The following is an 18187-nucleotide window of genomic DNA, read 5'->3' as shown; positions in this document are numbered from 1 at the left end:
TTAAATGAAATCCAGAGACAACCCATCAGAACTCCCAGCTCTCCTTTGGCCTTGAATGAGTCACTTCACATCTTTAAGCCTGAGAAAGTGGCCAACAGTACCCACGTGGCGGTGGGGAGGTTCCAGGGCGCTAATGCGTGCAAGTGCCCCGAGAGCGCCTGACCCAATACAGCTCATTCCTGGGGACGTCCTGTTCTTCCCTTTCTTCCACAAGCCCAGGCCTGGGTGCAGAGTGGCCACTCAGAAGAGGCTCCAGGACTGGAAATGGTCAGCTCTGGGAGTTCTCGCCAGGGTCGGTGCCGATTGTGGGGAGCAGCTGCCCCGGCCACTCGCTGGCTATCGGGAACTCCAAGGCATCCGTGTTGCTGGCCTTTCCCAGGGGAATGGTGGCCTGGGGATCAGAGTGGAAAGCCCACCCACCTGCCCTGTGCCTTGCGGTCCCAGTTAGGCCCTTGCCATCAGGCCCTGCCAGCACCTATCTGGCCAGGGACGTGGCCCACACTGTCCCTCCAGCTCCTCTGTCGCTGGCAGCTGCACAAATAGCTTCTTTATACTGACCGGCAACAGGGCCAGCTGGACATAGGGACTGTGGGTCCACTGGCAACTGGGGGTGGGAACGCAGAGAACTTTCTGCAAACAGACTCTGTCCACCCCCTGCCGTGGCCCCCTTTAACCTAGGCAGGTGGCAGAAAGGTGCCCACAGGACGCTGGTTCCAACCCACTTGAAAGGGGCGTCAGCTCTGGGGAACGAGGATTGCCGAGGGCCTGGCTGTCGTGCTGGGTGGGAGGAGGAGGGAGGCCAACCCACACTGCCCAGCTCAGAGCAAAGGCCTGTGCGGGCCACGTCTAGGGAGAGAAGGTTACTCTGTGTTCAGGTCTGGCACAGGGTTTCAGCTCCCAAGCTCAAGCAGGAGCGGAAAAGAGGTGGTGGGATAGGGAAGATAGAGGGGTGCAAGGGTGTGTGTGTTTCCCTGAAACCTCAGCCCCAGAAGGACGGTCCCGGTATGCCTAAGGCCCCCGAGGGCCCCTTCCCTTGCTCCCAAGGCCACAGGATGAGCCCCCCACAGAGCCCTGGAGTCCTGCTTTGCAGTTATGTCATGTTCAAGGGTGTCTCGGTTCCCCCTCCTTGTAATTATTACCCTTCCATTGTAACCAGTCTGCTGGTTAGCTACCCTTCCACAGGGAGTCCATGGCAGAACTGACCCTCAAACCCAGGTCTTTGGCCTCCTAGAATAGGGCTTCTTCTGTTGGCAACAGGCAGGAGGCATTTATCTTTCAAGTGTTTTTGATCATCTTTGTAGTATGAGACACGGGGCCATGGAAATGGACACAACTCGACCCTCCCTGTGGAGAGGTCATGGTCTGAGGGGGAGACAGCATGGACGGGGCCTGGCTCGCTGCTGTGGGAGGCAGCAGAGTGTGATACAGAGGAGCCCAGGCTCTGGCTAGCACCCTGGCTCCTCGCCGACCTGCTCTGTGGCCTGGAAATTAAACACCAAGACCTCAGTTTCTTCACCTGTAAAATGGGGCTCATAACAGCTGCCAATCCAGTGGAGGTGGCAGAAATGAAACAAGTGATTGTATGTGTGCTGGGCCATCCACACCCGTGGGCTATTCCTGTGAGGTAGTCAGGGAAGGAAGGCTCTCTGGAGAGGTGGCATTCAAGCAGAGAGTGAGGCAGGAGCCAGCCACTGAAAGGCAGTGAGAGACCAGGGCGGTCGGGTCAGAGAGATTCCCTGAGACTGGGGCAGTTATAAGGAATTGAGAGGAATCGTCTTCCTGGAGACTGACAGTGTTGACCAGAGCTGGGCCAGAGGAGTTGGGCCTGGTCCAGTGAGTGACCTTGAACAGTCATGAACCCGTTCTACGCTTCAGCATCAGGTGAGGGGGAGAATTTGGTTCTCTGGGGTCCCTTCTGGCTCTGACATTCTGTGATCTTACCAGGACCAGCTGGCTATTACAATAGTCCAAGCTTGTAGCCACCTGGATCTGGAGGCTAGTGGCCATGGCAATGAAAGTCACAGACACAGTCAGATGTGGAAGAGACAAGCATTCTGCAGGTCATGTGACCCTCCCCTTTCACAAGCCCTGTAGACTGGGGTTCAGGCACCACTTGACTTTGGGTGTCTTAGTTCATGATCTGTGTGTATCTGGCTCCACCTTGTGGCAACATTGGGCATTACAGTTGCCAGCATCATGGCAGAGGTCTGTAAATTCGGTGGATACTGCCCAAAACTGCCAGACCCTTCAGCATGACCTGTCTTATTTAACCATCAGTATAGTCCTGTGAGACTCATGCTTCCTTTTTGCAGATGAGGAAGCTTAGGCTCATATTGGTTAAGTTACCTCTTGGCTAGTAATTGTCGGAGGCTGGATTCAAACCCTTCCAAATTCAGATCTGCATCACAGGGGTGTATGATGGAGAAGCACAAGCACAGGGGCCATGGCCAGGATGACTAGCTCCAAATTGCAAGATGGGACACTTTATCTGACCATAGGGCTGAATAGTTGAATCAGGACCCCCTGGTTGCTGTGGTCACAGATGGGAGCAGTTGAAGGAACAGCTGAGGGGCACTTTCCATATCTGGGAACTCTTTAAGGGGAATCCAGGCTTCTTGTCAGCCCATATCTTTGAGAAGGTGCAAGGCTCAGGAGCCCCTGGGCCAGTTCAGGGTGCCTTCACTGAGACCCCTCCCCTAGCTCAAGGGTTCCCAGGAGGGCCTTCCTGCTGTGGGATCAGACCTCTGAGTTGCTTCCAGAACCAGACCCACTCACTATGTCTTCTGAAAGGGAAGCCAGGTACTGTCCAGACTGATACCTGACTTTGGTCTTGGGTCCAGCTGCGACCCTAGCACCAGACCAAGCCTTCAGCCTCTTACCCGCTCTGTAGCATGTGGCCCATTTGTTACAGGAGGAACCCTGAATTAATGTGAACCCCCTTCCCCTTGCCCCACCCCCAGGACACACAGCCTGAGGTGCTCACTACCTGAGGCTAGGCAGGAGATTTTATTTTCAAACAGCCCTACTGAAATATAATTTACATAAAGCAAAATTCATTTTAAGTGTACAATGAATCCAGCAATTATTAGTAAATTTAGAGAGTGGTGCAGCCATCACCACAGTCCAGTTTTAGAGCTTTTGCAGAGCCCTAGAAAGATCCCAGAGGAGGTTTTTATTTCTTCCCAAACTCTAAGGCTTAGGAGACCCATTAGCATCCTTTCTGTCTTCTCCAGTCTGGAGACTGACTTCTTTCCTCAATCATGCGCTGCTCTGATTTCTAGACCTTCTGGTACTTCCAACTGCTTTGGCCCTTGCACAAATTGTCCCATAGCCCAGGGGCAAGCGGGCAAGGCCTACTTCATCTTCTCGGCACAGCAAGCGAGTGGGCTGGCCCTTGAGTAGGGGCCGAGGGTGGAGGGGTGAGGGTGCCCACCTTGCACTTTATTCCCATCCCCAGGAAGTACACACACAGTCTGGCCCTGCAGGTCAGCTACACCGTGACTTCAGTGCTTACTTTCCCCAGGGCATGTCAGAAGGCCAGTGGGCACAGGCAACAGACCTAGGGGCTAACTACAAGATGCCCACCTTCCTGCCAGGGCGAGTACTAGGCAGCCCAGGTGTTTGGCAGAAAGCAATTGACACGTTTTAGCTCATTTAATTTTTGTACCTATCCATGAGACGGGTGCAGTTATTTTCTCCAATTTACAGTTAAACCCACTAAGGCAAAGCAAGGTCATGCGACTTGCAAAGCCGATAAGTGGCAGAGATGGCCAGAATCCGGGTAGTCCAGTGGGGGACCTGGCTCTCACCCTCAGTAAAGCTCACTAAGTGTTTAGCATGTTACATGGCGCATGCTCATAATAAATGGGACCTATTATTGCCATCGCCTTTGTTGAGGGGCTGATATGTGCTGAAGGAGAAGCCAGAGGCCTGGAGAACCAGTGCCCACAGAGCACTCACCGCTCAGCTTCCAGCTACGTGAGTTGGCAGTTTCTGGAGCCATCAAAGCAGCCCCTACCTCCCTGGCTGCATCTCATTGAGAGGCAGGAGGGGAGGGCTGCCCCCTCTCACCCGGTCCCAGCCTTCAGAGCTCAACATTGCCCAGACATCCTCCAGCCCTGGCTCCGCCTTCACATTGCACTGACGGGTTCTGCTGGGGGGTGGGGTGTTGATTTCCCTAAGGTCACCCAGAGAAACTGGATTCATACCACGTTTTTTGACGTGTTCCTTCTGGCTCTCAGAAACTTTCCCAGCTGATTTCCAGAGCATTCTGAATGCTGGTGCATAGAAGGGCACCTGGAGGCCTGAGCTGAACCTTTATGGAGACTCAGATCAAAGCCAGCCTGATGGACAGGGAGGAGGGGCTGGGCCGTGGTTGGGCCTGATAAAATTATGCAGGAGCAGGCTCCTGACTACAGAAAGGTATGCCTGCCAAGCCAGAGAAGTCAAGGTTAATAGCAGGGAGTGCTCTGGCCCCCATCCCATGCAGGAGAGGGCACCTGTGAGCCTGTCTTACTGGTCAGAGCCTCACAGAGACCTGCAGTGCCACAGGCAGCCACCTTGAGAGCCAGAGGACAGAGGACACCAGTCATATCTCTGGGTAAAGACCCCACTATGTGTTGGTCATGTGCTAGTTCCAGCAGGTTGTGAGGATCTTGGGAGGCAAGTAGGGGAAAACTTTATACTAGAGACGGGGAAAGGCAGGTGTCTCAGTTTAGGATCCTACAGAAGCAGATCTGGGGATGATTTGAGCCCACGCAGTTTATTTGGGAGGTGACACCAGGAGACACCAGTGAAGGAGTGAAGTAAGGCAGGGGAGGGAAAGCAGCCAAAAGTAGTTCATGATCAACCAGATGCTCATGGGCCACTGGGGCTTCATCCCACAGGAGCTCTGGGAGCTGACCAAGAACTGGTGGTCCCACCCAAGGGCAGGGGTGCTGGGCTTTTATGCACCCGCTGTGGTTTCTTCCTTCCAGCTCTCCTGCTTCCCCCCACCCCCTCCAGTCCACCTCCAAAGAGCAGCCAGAGGGGGCTTTCCAGAGAGCCTGTGTAAGCTAGCGCTGACGTGGCTTTCCACTGTGCTTAGGATGACTTCCAAGAAGGTTCCCGGTGGCCTGGGCCTGGGCAGGCCTGGTTCCCTCCCCATCCCCATCCTTAAGGCCCTAGCCCCCGCCCCCCTCATCCCATCTGCTCCTCAGAGTCCCCTAGAACCCTCACCTCCTCAGACCTCCCTTTCTCTCCATCTCAGCAACCTTTCCTTTTCCTTCACAGCTTTTTTTTTTTCAAGTTTATTTATTTCGAGATGGGGGAGGGGCAGAGAGAAAGGGAGAAAGAATCCCACGCAGGCCCTACACTGTTAAGTGCAGAGCCCGACATGGGGCTCAAACTCACAAACCACGAGATCATGACATGAACTGAAACCAAGAGTCGGATGCTTAACCTACTGATCACCCTGGTGCTCCTTCTTCAGAGCTTTTAACCCAGTTTACCAGTTCGTTTTATCTAATTGTCTATTGCCCTCCCCTGAGGCAGGGGATGAGTCTGTTTTATTCAGTGCTGAGAGCGGCCGGCCCTCCACCTGGGGGTGCCTCAGACAGATGGGGAGGGAGAAGGCCTGGGCTGATGGAGGCCTGTGAGTACAAGCTCGGAGGCTTTGGAGCAGAAGGGTGGGAAGGCCGATAGACAGAAAGGATGCAAAGATCAAGATCCTGACAGTTCCAGGCACTGGCTTAGGAGTCAGCCAGCACTGGGTTCAGATCTCAGCTCGCTACTGAGCTAGAGCCTTAAATAGCTAGCACTCCCTGAGCAATACATCTGCCCTTGTTCTCAGACTCGGGCCCGCAGAGAGACAGGCAAAGGAGGCAGTAAGGCACTGCGGTCCAGCTGGGCAAGGGAGAGACACATCTGAGGCAATAATGCATCCTGCAGCATAATGCAGGATGTCAGGAAGAGCATGCATTCTCACTGTGAGGGCCCAGTAGTTTCCATGGCAACCCTGGGTGATGTCACAGCCATGGGATGGAGCACAAGACTCCGAGGCCATCCTCACAAACGGAGGAGAAACGCACTGAGTCATCAGGGTGAACTCCCCACATGGAGACTGTTCAAGGCATTTTATACAAACTAACATGCACACACGCTGACCCACCCGTAATCATGAAGGAAGACCCTCTAAAGGAAGCAGCACTTCCTCCGGGCTTTACGGGAGGGGATTGAGGGCCCCAGGAGGACAGCTCAGGATAATGCTGCAGCTCTCGCCAGCCCCTCAGAAGCAGCCCTGAGCCTGGTTGTCAGCGGTCAGGACGTTCGTGCATTTGTTCGGCAAACACCTGCTGTGCCTCGCCCTGTGTGAGGCCTGGGGAGATGCGGCCCCCGTCCCGGGCTCAGAGTGGAGGGGAGGAAACAGGAAAGACATCATAGTAATGAGAGAGCTGCAGAGGAAAAGAGGGTGCCACACCAGGTTCTGGGGGTGTCAGAAGTGGCATTAGGCTGGGAGGTGGGGACGGGAAGGAGAGAAAGTCAGAGGGAGGCAGAGCCCAGGACAGCCACGAGGCCTCGTCACTGCTCCCAGAATTCATGGCCACTCTGCTGAGAGAAACAGCCCCTCTGGAGACTGTAAAACCTGCCCGTGCGTGAGGCCGGGCTGTCCTCGGGCCGCACACCTGGCCATGGGCCCGCTCACTTAGCGGCACAGCCTCCAGGAAGCAGCCCGGGGCTCTCTGCACAGGCCGCTACAGTCAGGAGCCACTGTGCCTCTCTGAGCGGGTGATCGGGGACACAGCACCACGTGTCGCAGCCAAGTTTCCTCTTCCTCAAGGCTGTGCTCACACCAGAGCTGAAGTTGTGACCTTCCCAAGGAAGTGTCCACAAGTCAATGGTGTCGTTTTGGTGTTTCTGGCCCTGAGGCTTTGCCTTCACCTTACCTTTCTCTTTCCCGCCTACTCCTAATTTAGCTCATCTGGATTTTACAGGTGTCCTTATCAGCCACAAAGTGGCAAATGATTTGAGCACTACCTAAGACAGCTTGGGCTCACTGACTGTGTGACTTTGGGCAGGTTACATGCCCTCTCTGGTCCTCTAGTTCTCTTCTGTAACATGGAGAAAATAAGAGAACCTACGCATAGGAATGTTCTGAGGATAAAATGAGCTGTTAGGCATCAAGGGCTTAGTTTCGTACCTGGTATAGGGTAATGCTTGAAAAAGTACTATTCTCATCAATTATAGTATAATAATAATAATAATGGCAATAATAGCAGTATCCCATCCCCTCCCCCCCAAGCCCGCTACACACACACTCATCTTTGGGAAAGAAGGACTCACTCAGGGTGGGAGGGCTCTTCAGTGGTGACTCCTACCAAGGCCTGACCAGCCCCCTCCCTCATTCGCCCCGTTTCCCGCCATGCTTTGGGGTAACCAAGGACTTACGCCTGCTCCAGGACCACAGAGGACTTCCGGCAGCAGAGGCTCAGGCTATTATCCAGCAAAGGATAAAGGTGGTGGCCCAGGGCTGGCCCACTGGGATCTGTAATGGGTGTTCTGGAGAGCAGTGAATTCACTGGTTGGAGCTGGGCTGACTCAGAGGAGAGAGGAGGTTCAATGCTGGAAGGAAAGCTGGGGAAGGAAGCTGGCATCCAGGCCTCCGGGCTTGCCCCTCCCGCGGCCTGTCTGCGGCCTGGAGCTGGAGGTCTCTTTGCAGTTCAGGGGTGCCTGGGTGGCTGAGGCAGTTAAGCGTCCAACTTTGGCTCAGGTCATGATCTCACAGTGTGTGGATTCAAGTCCCATGTCAGGCTCTGTGCTGACAGCTCAGAGCCAGGAGTCTGCTTCGGATTCTGTGTGTGTGTGTGTGTGTGTGTGTGTGTGTGTGTGTGTGTGTGTATGTCTCTCTCTGTCCCTCCTCTGCTCACACTCTGTCTCTGTCTTTCAAAAATAAACATTAAAAAAAAAAAAAAAAAAAAGAACAGTCCAATACCTTGACTTTTTCAGTCAAGGAAACCATGGCACAGAGAGAGCTGCCATCCCCCAGCTCATGCTGCTGGTTCAGATACTGAGCCTGAAACCCAAGTCTTGTGACCACTCCCCACCCCCCCACCCCCCCGCGGCCACTGGGCGGCCCGGTTTGATGTCTTTCGAGACTCCTGGGTAGACCCTCTCTCTCACATGCTGCCCAGGGAGGCAATAGTTTAGGAAGTGCCCTCGGGAAGCCCCCAGCCTGCCCTGGGCCCAGGCTGGCCTGGAGCATCCCAGGTCTCCTGGGCACAGAGCCCTTCTGTCCTGCGTCCCCAGTGCCTGCTGCTCAGTGTGTGGCGGCCGTCCGCCCCTTCGTGGAGCAACACCACTTGGTGCAGCAGTGAGGCCAAGGGGCCTGGGCGGCCTGGCAGCCTGGGATTCCCGGGGAAAAGGAAGTGTAACAGTCATGCACATGGTGAGGGGTCTCAGACCACTCAGCTCTGCCACCCAGCAGCCACGGGGTCTTGGCAAAGTGGCCTCACCCCTCTGAACCTGGGTTTCTTGTCTCTAAACAGGCACCTCCAGCCTTGGCCCACCCCACTAGGGCCAGCCAGGCCAGTCTCCCCATGTCCTTACCAAGCTCCTTCTCCAGCAGCCCCTCCCCTCCCCCACCCCCAACCACTGGGCCTGTGCAGGGCTCTGTGACTAGGGTGTGGGGACAGCAGGATGGGCTGAAGGCTCAGGCATTCTCTCACCTTTACCGAGCCTACTGTGCACGGAGTTCTTCATAGGCGTTAACTCGTTTTATCGTCCAGCCGTCCAATTAGGTGGGTCCTGTTGGCCTCTTCATTTTACAGAGTGGAGGTAAAGACAGAGACACTCAAGAGAATCTGGCAGAGCTGGGATTTGAATCCAGGCAGCTGCACACATATGCACCCCCCAACATGAGCCAAAACAAACCTTCCCACCAGAGCCACATTCAGTGCATTGAGCCAGGCCACACTGTCCAATGTATCAGGTTATACACTGTGGCCATTTAAATTAATTTTTTTTAATTAAATTTTTTTTTCAACGTTTTTATTTATTGTTGGGACAGAGAGAGACAGAGCATGAACGGGGGAGGGGCAGAGAGAGAGGGAGACACAGAATCGGAAACAGGCTCCAGGCTCCGAGCCATCAGCCCAGAGCCTGACGCGGGGCTCGAACTCACGGACCGCGAGATCGTGACCTGGCTGAAGTCGGACGCTTAACCGACTGCGCCACCCAGGCGCCCCTAAATTAAATTTTTAATTAAATAAGATGAAAAGTTGAGTTTTGGGGTCATACTAGCCACATCCCAAGTGTTCGACAGACCTAATGGCTGTGGCCACCAGATTGCACAGTGTAGATAGAGGCCATTTCCATCATTGATCACAGAACTCTATTGGGCAGCTCAAGGTGGGGCACCTCTAAGTGTTGGGGACAAAATTGGGACATTCGGTGCCATTTGGAGTCAAAATCAGAATGGGCTTTCTGGGCTGGAAGGTTGTGAAACACCAGAGAGGGTGGGGGTTGGGGGGGGTGGGGAGGGCTGTGCATGAAGAGGCTAGAAGCACAAATAATCCTGAGTTCTCAGCCTTGCTTCCCCACTGCTAGCTGTGTGGCTCCAGGAAGGTTACTTAACTTGTCTGAGCCTCATCTGTAAAATGGGCCCAAAGCACCTGCCTTGGAGACAACATCAAGTAGATGTCAAGGGGGGGCCTGGCCTGTCTGGGTGCTCAGTGCTTGTGCATTTGTGATGTGGATGGAGTTTGAGAAAGTCTGGGAGATGCAGGGTTCTCTCGCTGTAAGAGGCCACCAAATGGGTCCCAAGAGCCCAGGCCCTCCCCAGTGGTGCAGGTGAGCTGCGTGCCTAGGAGAAGCTTGGGGCCTTGCTTGGAGCATTCTTTCCCATGGAGGCTGAGGCAGGAATAGGCACAGCTGGGCCTTGGACAGGCTCCTGGGCATCTGTAAGAAGCAGAGTCCTTAACCCAGCTCAAAATTAGGCTAGGGCTGGAGAGCGTGCATCGTTACCGCCAAGGAGCAAACCAGAGTTCTGCTCAGCAGTGGGGCCCCAGTGTGTGGCACACCCACAGATCAGGCGCACTCCTGCAGAAGGGGCTACTGTAGCTTGGGGAGCAAAGCGGTCCTCTGTCTGCCCTGAAACAAGTAGCCATCCCAGCGCCTGAACCAGGAAGAGCAGAACCGCATGGAAACTGGATTCTCAGCCGCAGAGCTAGTGCTGCCACCTCGTGGGGAAAATCTTCCATTACAAGTGTCATCCCTGGGTTTCTCCCAACAAGTTTCTTCTAAAATCTAAGCTATTTGCCTTCATTTGAGTCCAGCCCCAGCTGGATGTCCTGCCCCCCGCCCCCCCGGCCCCCCCCCCCCCACCGCAAAAAGCAGATAGCCTCCCAGGGGTCTTCTCACCCTCCACTCCCAGCACACAGACACATGCACCCATGCACAATCCCATATCCATTCCTATCCCTGCCCCTTTGCTCACATCGTCCCTTCCACCCCAAACTTCCTTCCTGCCTCTGTTCTTTTTAAATATTCATCTTTCCAGGGTAGCTCCAGAGCCCCCTCTTCTAGACAGCCATTCCCAACTGCCCTGGACCACTCTGACCTCCCCTTTCTCGGGAATTCCTATACAACAAATCCTTTGGACTAGGCTTTGGGACATTTCATCACAAAGTGACTGTATGTTCTCCTTTCCTGGGTGTTGGTCTTGTCACTCCAACCAGACAGTGTACTCTGTGAGGGCAGAACTGTGTTTCTCACCACCCTTCTGCTCAGACTCAAGACTGGCTTTCAGCCACCCTTCAGTTCAGACACGGACGGGTGGGTGGACCGACAGAGCACTGCTCTCCGAGAGACCGGGAGGGCCTGCACACATGGAACACCCTCTCTGCCCTTCTGTCTAGGAACTTTGCAATTGAACCCCAGCACTGCATTTTTCACTGCCCCTTCCGCGGTTCCCCAGGTCTGGCATGAAGTCCCCAGAAGTCCAGGGAGACCCGCAGCTAGGCAGCAGAGAGCACAGGAGCTCTGGTAGCCTGTGGGGGGCTCACACACCTTGTGGCCAGAGGGCTGAACAACCTGGCTTCCCCTCTAGGAAACCAGCTTTGTGCCTGCATCCCCACCCTGCCCCCTCCTCCACAGACTGCTTGTCCGTCAACACCTGGGTGGGACTTCTTGGGATGCACACAAATGGGAACCCAGGCCTGTTGTTCTCATGGTCCTGAGCTGGCCCCCCTCCTGGGGCAATGGAGCCAGATTCTTATGAATCCATACCCATGAATGGGCCAGTCAGCAATTCCTTTATCCTGGCCACCATCCACACTCAATCTAGCCCCTGCTGTGAAACCAGGCTCTTGGCCAGGGGTCCTCTCCACTTGCCAGGTACTGCTGTAAGAGCTCTGCACATTATCTCGGGTCATCCCCACAACAGAGGTAGGGTACTCGTATCCCCCCTTTGACAAGGGAAGGTGTAGGAAGGTTACGGAACTTGCCAGTGTCACAAAGCAGCAAATGGCTGAACCGGGCTCCACCCCACCCATACTTTTAACCCTGTGCTCTGAGGCCTGGATACAGTGGAGCCATCCCCAGGCTGGCAGGACGCTAGGGCCTTTGCCCAGAATGGTGAGTCCCTTCAGAGGAGACAGACAGACAGCGAGTGCTTTGTTTTTGTTCTGTGGACGGAGCAGGGGCAGAGAGGCTCTGGGGTGTTCGGGAGACTAGCACAAGGCCTGGGAGGTTGCTGGGGTGTGGGATAGCCCTGGCACGGGCCTCTCCGGGACTCAGCCTGGGGGGTGCCCGAGACCCCTTCCCTCCCCAGGAATTCAGCTTTTTCACCCAGGGCAGGAATTCCGGCCTCTCTCGACTGTCCACGTGGCCACAATGGGGCCCATTCTCAGGACCCTGGAAAACACTGATCATGTGGAGAAAGGACGGATTCTTGTTGGACACAAGGGCCCTCAGTGCCACAGTTTAGATCAGGGCACAAATGGGGGCAAAGAACAGCATTCATGCCCCTTCTGTCTGTCTTCCCCAGAGGTCGCTGCCCCTCGGGACCATTCCGTGCAAAGGCTCTCAAAAGCCAGAACAGAAACCCAGCTAGGGGTTAAGTGGGGTGGGAAAATCCCCCAGCATTCTCCAGACCTCAGCTGACCTGAGGTCCCTTCACTCAGACTCTCCTCGATCGGCTCCTGAACTGACATATGCTCTGTCCCACTGCACTGGTTTCACAGACAATTAACAGGCTGTGAGGGCGCCTGGAGTACCTTCGGTTAGCAATGGGGAAACAGGTCCTGAGCATTTGTTAGTGTCTTTAGAACTTTTTCTGCCATGGTAACAAACTTCCCATCACAAGTACAGGCAGACGAGTAAGTAGGTAGACATCTGAGACAGAAGTTCCAATAATTACCTCACTGTAAACTGACTCCATCGTCTTGTCTGTCTTTTTAAAATGCTTATTGGGACATACTAAGTTGGTTTCAGAACTCACTAATATAATAGGTCGCAACGTGTCATTTGAAAAGCATTACTTTGAAGTGGCTTGCCCGGGTCCACGGGGGCAGAGCCGGGCCCAGAACCTGGGGTCTGTTGATGTCAGTGCCAGACTGGTCACTAGCTCTCTCCCATCCTGCCCCCTCACCGTCTGCCTCATCTCTTAACAAAAATCTTCCTCCAGTCACACTCTGATCACATCCCTCCCTGGCTCTGAAATCTTCTGGATTTCACAGAGGGACATCAGCTTCCCACCCCTACACCCACCCACCCCCTGCCCCCCAGCCCAGCCTTTCCCTGCCCCTCTATCTGCTCATCCACCCAGTTTAACTCTTCCTGTTTGGAGATGCTTGTTCCTGGTTCTAGAGCTTTCTACTCTTTACCCTCTCCGTGGATCCAAATACTCCCCAGGCCTTCAAGGCTCAGCTCAAAGTTCACTGCTCCTGGAAGCCTGTCTTAGATGTTCTGCCCAGATCTCCCTTTCCCCTGCACTTGAAGTAGAACCACACCTGTGCTTCTTGGAAGGTCTCACAATGTCAGGTTTCTCCTGCCTGTGGCAGGGGCTGAAAATGTGCTTACTGGTGGATAACGGCAGTCAAAAGATCGTTGTTACATATCTCAAGGGCTCCATGTCACTCCCCTGGTCACAGCTGCATACCCTCACTCCAGCCTCCGTGTTCTACGTCCAACCCGTGTCCCCTGAGACCACTGGGCTCTCAAGGTCACCCACGGCCAGCCCTCTGGCAAGCCAGCAGGCCTCTCAAGCACTTCCCTGCGGCAGCAGGCCCTGCAGATGGGCATCCTGGGCCGAGCAGCCAATGTCAGCCAGCAGACGGGAGGGTGAGAACATCAGGCTGGAGGTTCGGGCGTGCGTGTCCTTCTCTGCCAGGGCACTCTCTAATGGAGAGTGGGAGGGAGAGGGGGTGGCAGGCGGCGGAGGGTACGGCCCCTGCAGCACGCAGAGTTCTGCCTGGCGGGGACTCAGCATCCCGACCACACTGGCATTTTCTCCTATTCCCTCCCTTGCCTCAGCGGCGCTTCCTGGCTTTGCCTCTCACTCTGGGATCCCTGACTGGCAGGATTCCCCCGCGAGAGCCTGCCCCCGCCACTTGTGCATCCTCTTCTTGCAGCCGGTTCCCTGGTGGACATCAGTGGGGGGTGAGGGGGGGGGGGCACTGCATCAGAATGTCACTTGAGCTTCAGGGCACTTGGCAAACCACTTAAGCCCTCAGGACCTCAGTCTTTTCCTTCGTAAAATGGATTACCACCACCTCGGCCTATTTGAGAGCACTAAAGGTCAAATGCCTGCGGGGAATTTTCAAGGGAGGGTAGAGGGTGGAGAAGCTTGTGCAAACATAGGTGTCCAGCAGGCAGGCGTTGTTAACCGCCTTTCCTGCGTCCAGCCTCTTGGTCTTGACTGTCTCCAGCCCAGCGCTCTCACTAGCACGTCTGCAGAAGGAGTGCAGCATCTCACCAAGAGAACTGAAAATGGAAACAAAGGAAAAAAAAAAAGTGACCTACCTGGGTGCCATTGGTGTGAAAATGCAGGACCTTTACATCTTATGGTTTGGGGCTTAGAGACTAGGCCACTCTGGGAGGTTAAAGGCATCAGTGAGTCTAGGCATGCCAATCCCTAGGGGTCAATGTCTCCCTGAAAATATGATTGTTGTTGCCAGATGAGCTCTGTTCAAATGTTCAGTGTGTAGAAATGGGCTTTTCGTGGGTGGACTGTGGTCGGCAGAGAGCATAGTGCTTGTTTTGTGTCTGTAAAAGCCCCAGCCTCTGAAAACGAGGCTGGAGTCGCCCCTACCTGGTACCGTGCTGCCATCATCATGGTGAGGTCCTTAACAAGAAGCCCCTTGCTTTTGTTTCTGAAGGGCTCTTGCAGATGTACATTTAAGCAGACCTTGGCCATTTGGGTAGCAGCCTGGGTCGGTTGCAGGTATGAAAGACTAATAGCAAAGACAATTTATGTGGCATTTCCTGTGCCGGGCACTATGCTCGTCCTTTTATGCACACTGTACTTTTCATCTTCCCTAAATCTTAAGGATTTGGAACTATTATTACCCTCATTCTACAGATAGAGAAACAGAGGCTCAAGATGACCACCCAGCTAGCAAGTAGTGGAGGGCTGAACTGGGCTCTATCTGCTTCCAGAACTTGTCCTCACTGGGCATCCCAGAGGCAGGGCCAGGAGCTGAACTGTTTATACCCTGGGATTGTGGGGGAGGGGAAGTGGGAGGCCTCAAGGAGTCCGGTTGAAAGGAAAGAAGGGCGTGGTGCTGGCTTGGAAGAACTCCACCCCTCTCCCTGAGCCAGGGCCAGACCCATGGACCAGAGGGTGGCCCACTGTCCCAGTTTGAGATTTTCCCAGTTTGACCCCTGAAATTCCCATGCCCCGGTTTGCCTGGGATGGCTGGTCGCCGTACCTGTGGTCTTTAATCATCCTCCAGACCAGCTGCAGAGGAGGCTGAGTGGCTCGGTGGAACCTTGTCAGGACACAGCCAGGGAGGCCTTTGCAATTACATTAGCTTCTGGCGATGCTTGAGGGAGACTGGCCTTCCCCTCCCCTTCTGCTTCCTGTGGCTCCCTGGGATATAGTGATTCAGCAGCAAGCAGGAAGGAGGCTAGACTGTGACCTGCTAGAGTGGAATCACCGGCAGGGTGGGGGCTGTCAGTACCAGCTCAGGGCAAGAATTGGAGCTAGGAGAGCCAGCGTAGGAGGGGATCTTGAGTTGTTAGGGGGCTGGACCCCAGCAGAAGGCCCTGAGGCCCTGCCCAGAGCAGCCGGAGGTGGGTGTGCCCTGCCTTCCCCCACCATGCCCTGGTATGTGAGGGATGGGGGAGTCCCAGCCATTGGATACCTGCCCAACCAGACACCTGCAAGAAGTTCCATATTAGGGCCGTGCCTGCTCAGGCTGGAAGCCAGATGCTGTGTGAAGGATTCCAGTACCTGCCATTCCCACCATTCAGTCACAGCCTGGCCACTGCCAGGGGGAGCTCCACTCCGTTGACCCATGTGCTTCTCAGGCCCCCAGGACCTGGTGCTCCCCTTCCTTCCTTGCATGCACTGCTCCAGGGATGGCAGCGTTTAAGGATTTGAGCCCCAGAGCAAGGCCTGTGTTCTCAGTGCCCAATCCCAGCCTCAGCTACCCACCCTGTGACCTTGAACAAGTTGTCTAGCTTCTCTAAGCTTTACTCTCCTCACCTGCAAACCGGGAAGCCACACCTCCTATGGGGGGGTCCACGTGGGAAGGGCTTATACTTTGGTTAAAGGACAGGCAGGCCGGGGATCTGTCTGGAAGCTTCTTTGGCCCTGCAAGCCCATTGTCCTTACTAAGCAGAAGTGTTTCTTAGTGGTGGCCGGGGTTCTGAGACAAGGGTACAGGAACTACAGTGCCCCTGATGCCACTCCTGCCTGTCAGGTTGTGGTGAAGGAGTAGAGCTCTTGGCCAAAACGCTTGTCAGAGGTGCAGATTGTGTGGTTGATTGGGATGGGACTCCACGTCTGAATTTATAACCAGCTCCCCAATGATCCTGTTGAATGACCAAGCTAAGTATTGCTGACCTGGGCATATGGTGCAGAAGAGGCACTTAGCACCTGTGAGTTATGTCTCCCTCCCACTCCCAAGCCTCAGTATGTTCCCCTGTCCCTGATCATGACCTGCCTGTCTCCCCTCTTGGTGCTGTTGACAGGCTCTAAGAGAATCCTGGGCAGTGGGCAGCTGCACAAACGAGAGGAAGTAGGTGGCTATCACTGTGAGGAAGTCACCCCCTGTCCGGACTGCTGGCAGCCAGTGGATGGTCAGTGAGCCATTGTGGTCCCAGGGCCAGAGGTCTTCTCCTGCAGGACCAGCAGGAAAATAGTGGGGCAGGGAGGGACAGCTTCTGAGTGCCATCTGGTTGCTGCCCTTCTTCAGGCCTCCCGCACTCTGTAAAAAAGCCTGAGAAATGAATTCCTCCTTGGGAGTGGCAAGTCTACTAAGCAGAACATAGCCACCATATAATGCTCTCCTGACCCTCCCTGAGAATCCTCCCCACAGTTGAGCTTCAAGGGGCCCAGGCAGGCACTCTGGGACACGGTCTCTCCTGGTCTTCCCTTCTGCCCTAAGGGAAATGAGCATGCCCCGACTGCCAGGTAGGGATTGGAGAGCAAATGGGAACTCCCCCACCTTCCTAACTCCTTTTAGAGGCAACAGATGCACATATCCTCCTCCACCCCACCCACCCTGTAGTTTTCATTCTTGCAGATAGGTGTATATACCATTGCTCTTCCCTAAGTTGGGCAGTTTTTGGCAGTGTCTGAACCTCTGTTTCTTCATCTGTAAAATGGGTGTGATAGGACCTTCTCTTAGTGTGGATGTGAGGATTAAAAGCATGGAATGCTAAGGAAATTCTCAAGCAAGATGGGCGGGTAGGGGGAAGGTATCAGAAATGCAGGCTCCTGGGCCTCAGCCCCAGCCAGCATTCTGATTCACTGAGGTCTGAGCCCAAACTTTAGAAAACTTAGGAGCCTAGGAGAGGCAGAACCCCTTACTTATCTTTGGCTGCGTGGGCAAATCACTTTGGTGCTTAACAAACTCCCCAGAAGTTCAAGCTCCCCGCCTAGACCTCCAGAATCAGAATCTCAGGGAGTCTCCTTGAGGCTGACTGTCTTTCTTGTGAACTTGCCGTCCCTTTCTCTACGAAATCACCTCTTTCCAGCTGGCAGACCTAGCTGGCCAGTTCACTTAGACCAAAGTCCAGCAATTGGCATTTTCTTTGATCCCCCCAGGGAAAATAAAGGCATTTCCTCTAGTCTCCAGATAGATCCACAGCCAGCCTTGCCTGAACACTGAACAGAACCTCCAGCATCTCAGAGGCCTGAGAAGCTCCCCTGAGGATTGGTGAATGGAAGTGGTTGTGGGAGGGGCCAAAGGCAGGAGCAGGGGCAGGATTTGGGAGACAGCCCCATCCTGAGTCTGGGTTAATTCCTTGCTGGAGGGTGGGGCAGGCCCCAGCCTGGGGTTAGTCCAGAGCAGATTATCAAAGGTTGGGAGGTGTTGAGTTATTGCCATTGACAAGATTTGAACCCAGTACTCAGAAGCTCAACTCCCATACCTATTATTTCTGACCTGGCAGTTACCCCTGCATTGTGCTGTGCCCTCACCCCTGCTGAATCTCCAGTTTCCCAGCCTGAGCCCTTAAGGAGAAAGACCTATCTGTTCAATATTCAGCCTACAGCCGATATATATCCACACCTACACCAGGCCCAGGGGATGTAATGGGAGGAAGCAAGGCACAGTGTGACCTCAGTGAGCCTTGGGTCTAGGGCAGGGGCAGACTTTAATCAAAGGGCCATACAAATCTGTGGTCACGCAGAGGCCAATAGGAGATGAGATGGGGAGGATGTTGAGGAAGACACGCTGAGGAGGTGACATTTCACTCGTGACTTGAAGTCTGAGTGGGGATGAGCAAGCTGTGCAAAGAATTGGGAGGGGAAGCGGTCCCCTCTCCAGGAGAGAGGAGCAGGCTCCCAGCGCCCGCAGGGCCTGGCTTCCAGTGACCACCGTCCAGGGCCTCAGTTTCCCTATTTACGAAGTGAGAACCTGGCCCGCCCTCCCCCACCCTCTGAGAAGCGGGAAGGTGCCCACCCAGCCCCTCCTGTCGAGCCGGCCGGGGGCGGGGCGGGGCGGGGTCAAGGGTGCCGGAGGCGGGGCGGGGCGGGGCG

General features: G+C 54.8%; 1 protein-coding gene across 10 annotated transcripts in view; it reads left to right on the top strand.

Annotated features, from left to right (window-relative positions):
- The window catches only part of SH3PXD2A (SH3 and PX domains 2A), a 243574-nt gene that overhangs the window by 138723 nt on the left and 86664 nt on the right, over positions 1-18187 (top strand). Inside the window, exon 1 of one of the 10 annotated variants that reach the window (XM_040486340.1) lies at positions 11592-11610. The exons of the other annotated variants lie outside the window; for them this stretch is intronic. The gene's annotated coding sequence lies outside the window, so the exon portion shown is untranslated. Of the gene's footprint in view, positions 1-11591; positions 11611-18187 lie in introns of those variants that run through there. 10 annotated transcript variants of the gene reach the window in all.

The sequence above is a fragment of the Herpailurus yagouaroundi genome, unplaced genomic scaffold (assembly GCF_014898765.1).
Source record: "Herpailurus yagouaroundi ecotype Mexico unplaced genomic scaffold, PumYag 163, whole genome shotgun sequence".
In the NCBI taxonomy this organism is placed as follows: Eukaryota; Metazoa; Chordata; class Mammalia; order Carnivora; family Felidae; genus Herpailurus; species Herpailurus yagouaroundi.
Note: the sequence above shows the minus strand (reverse complement) of the source record. Positions and strands in the feature narration are given on the sequence as shown.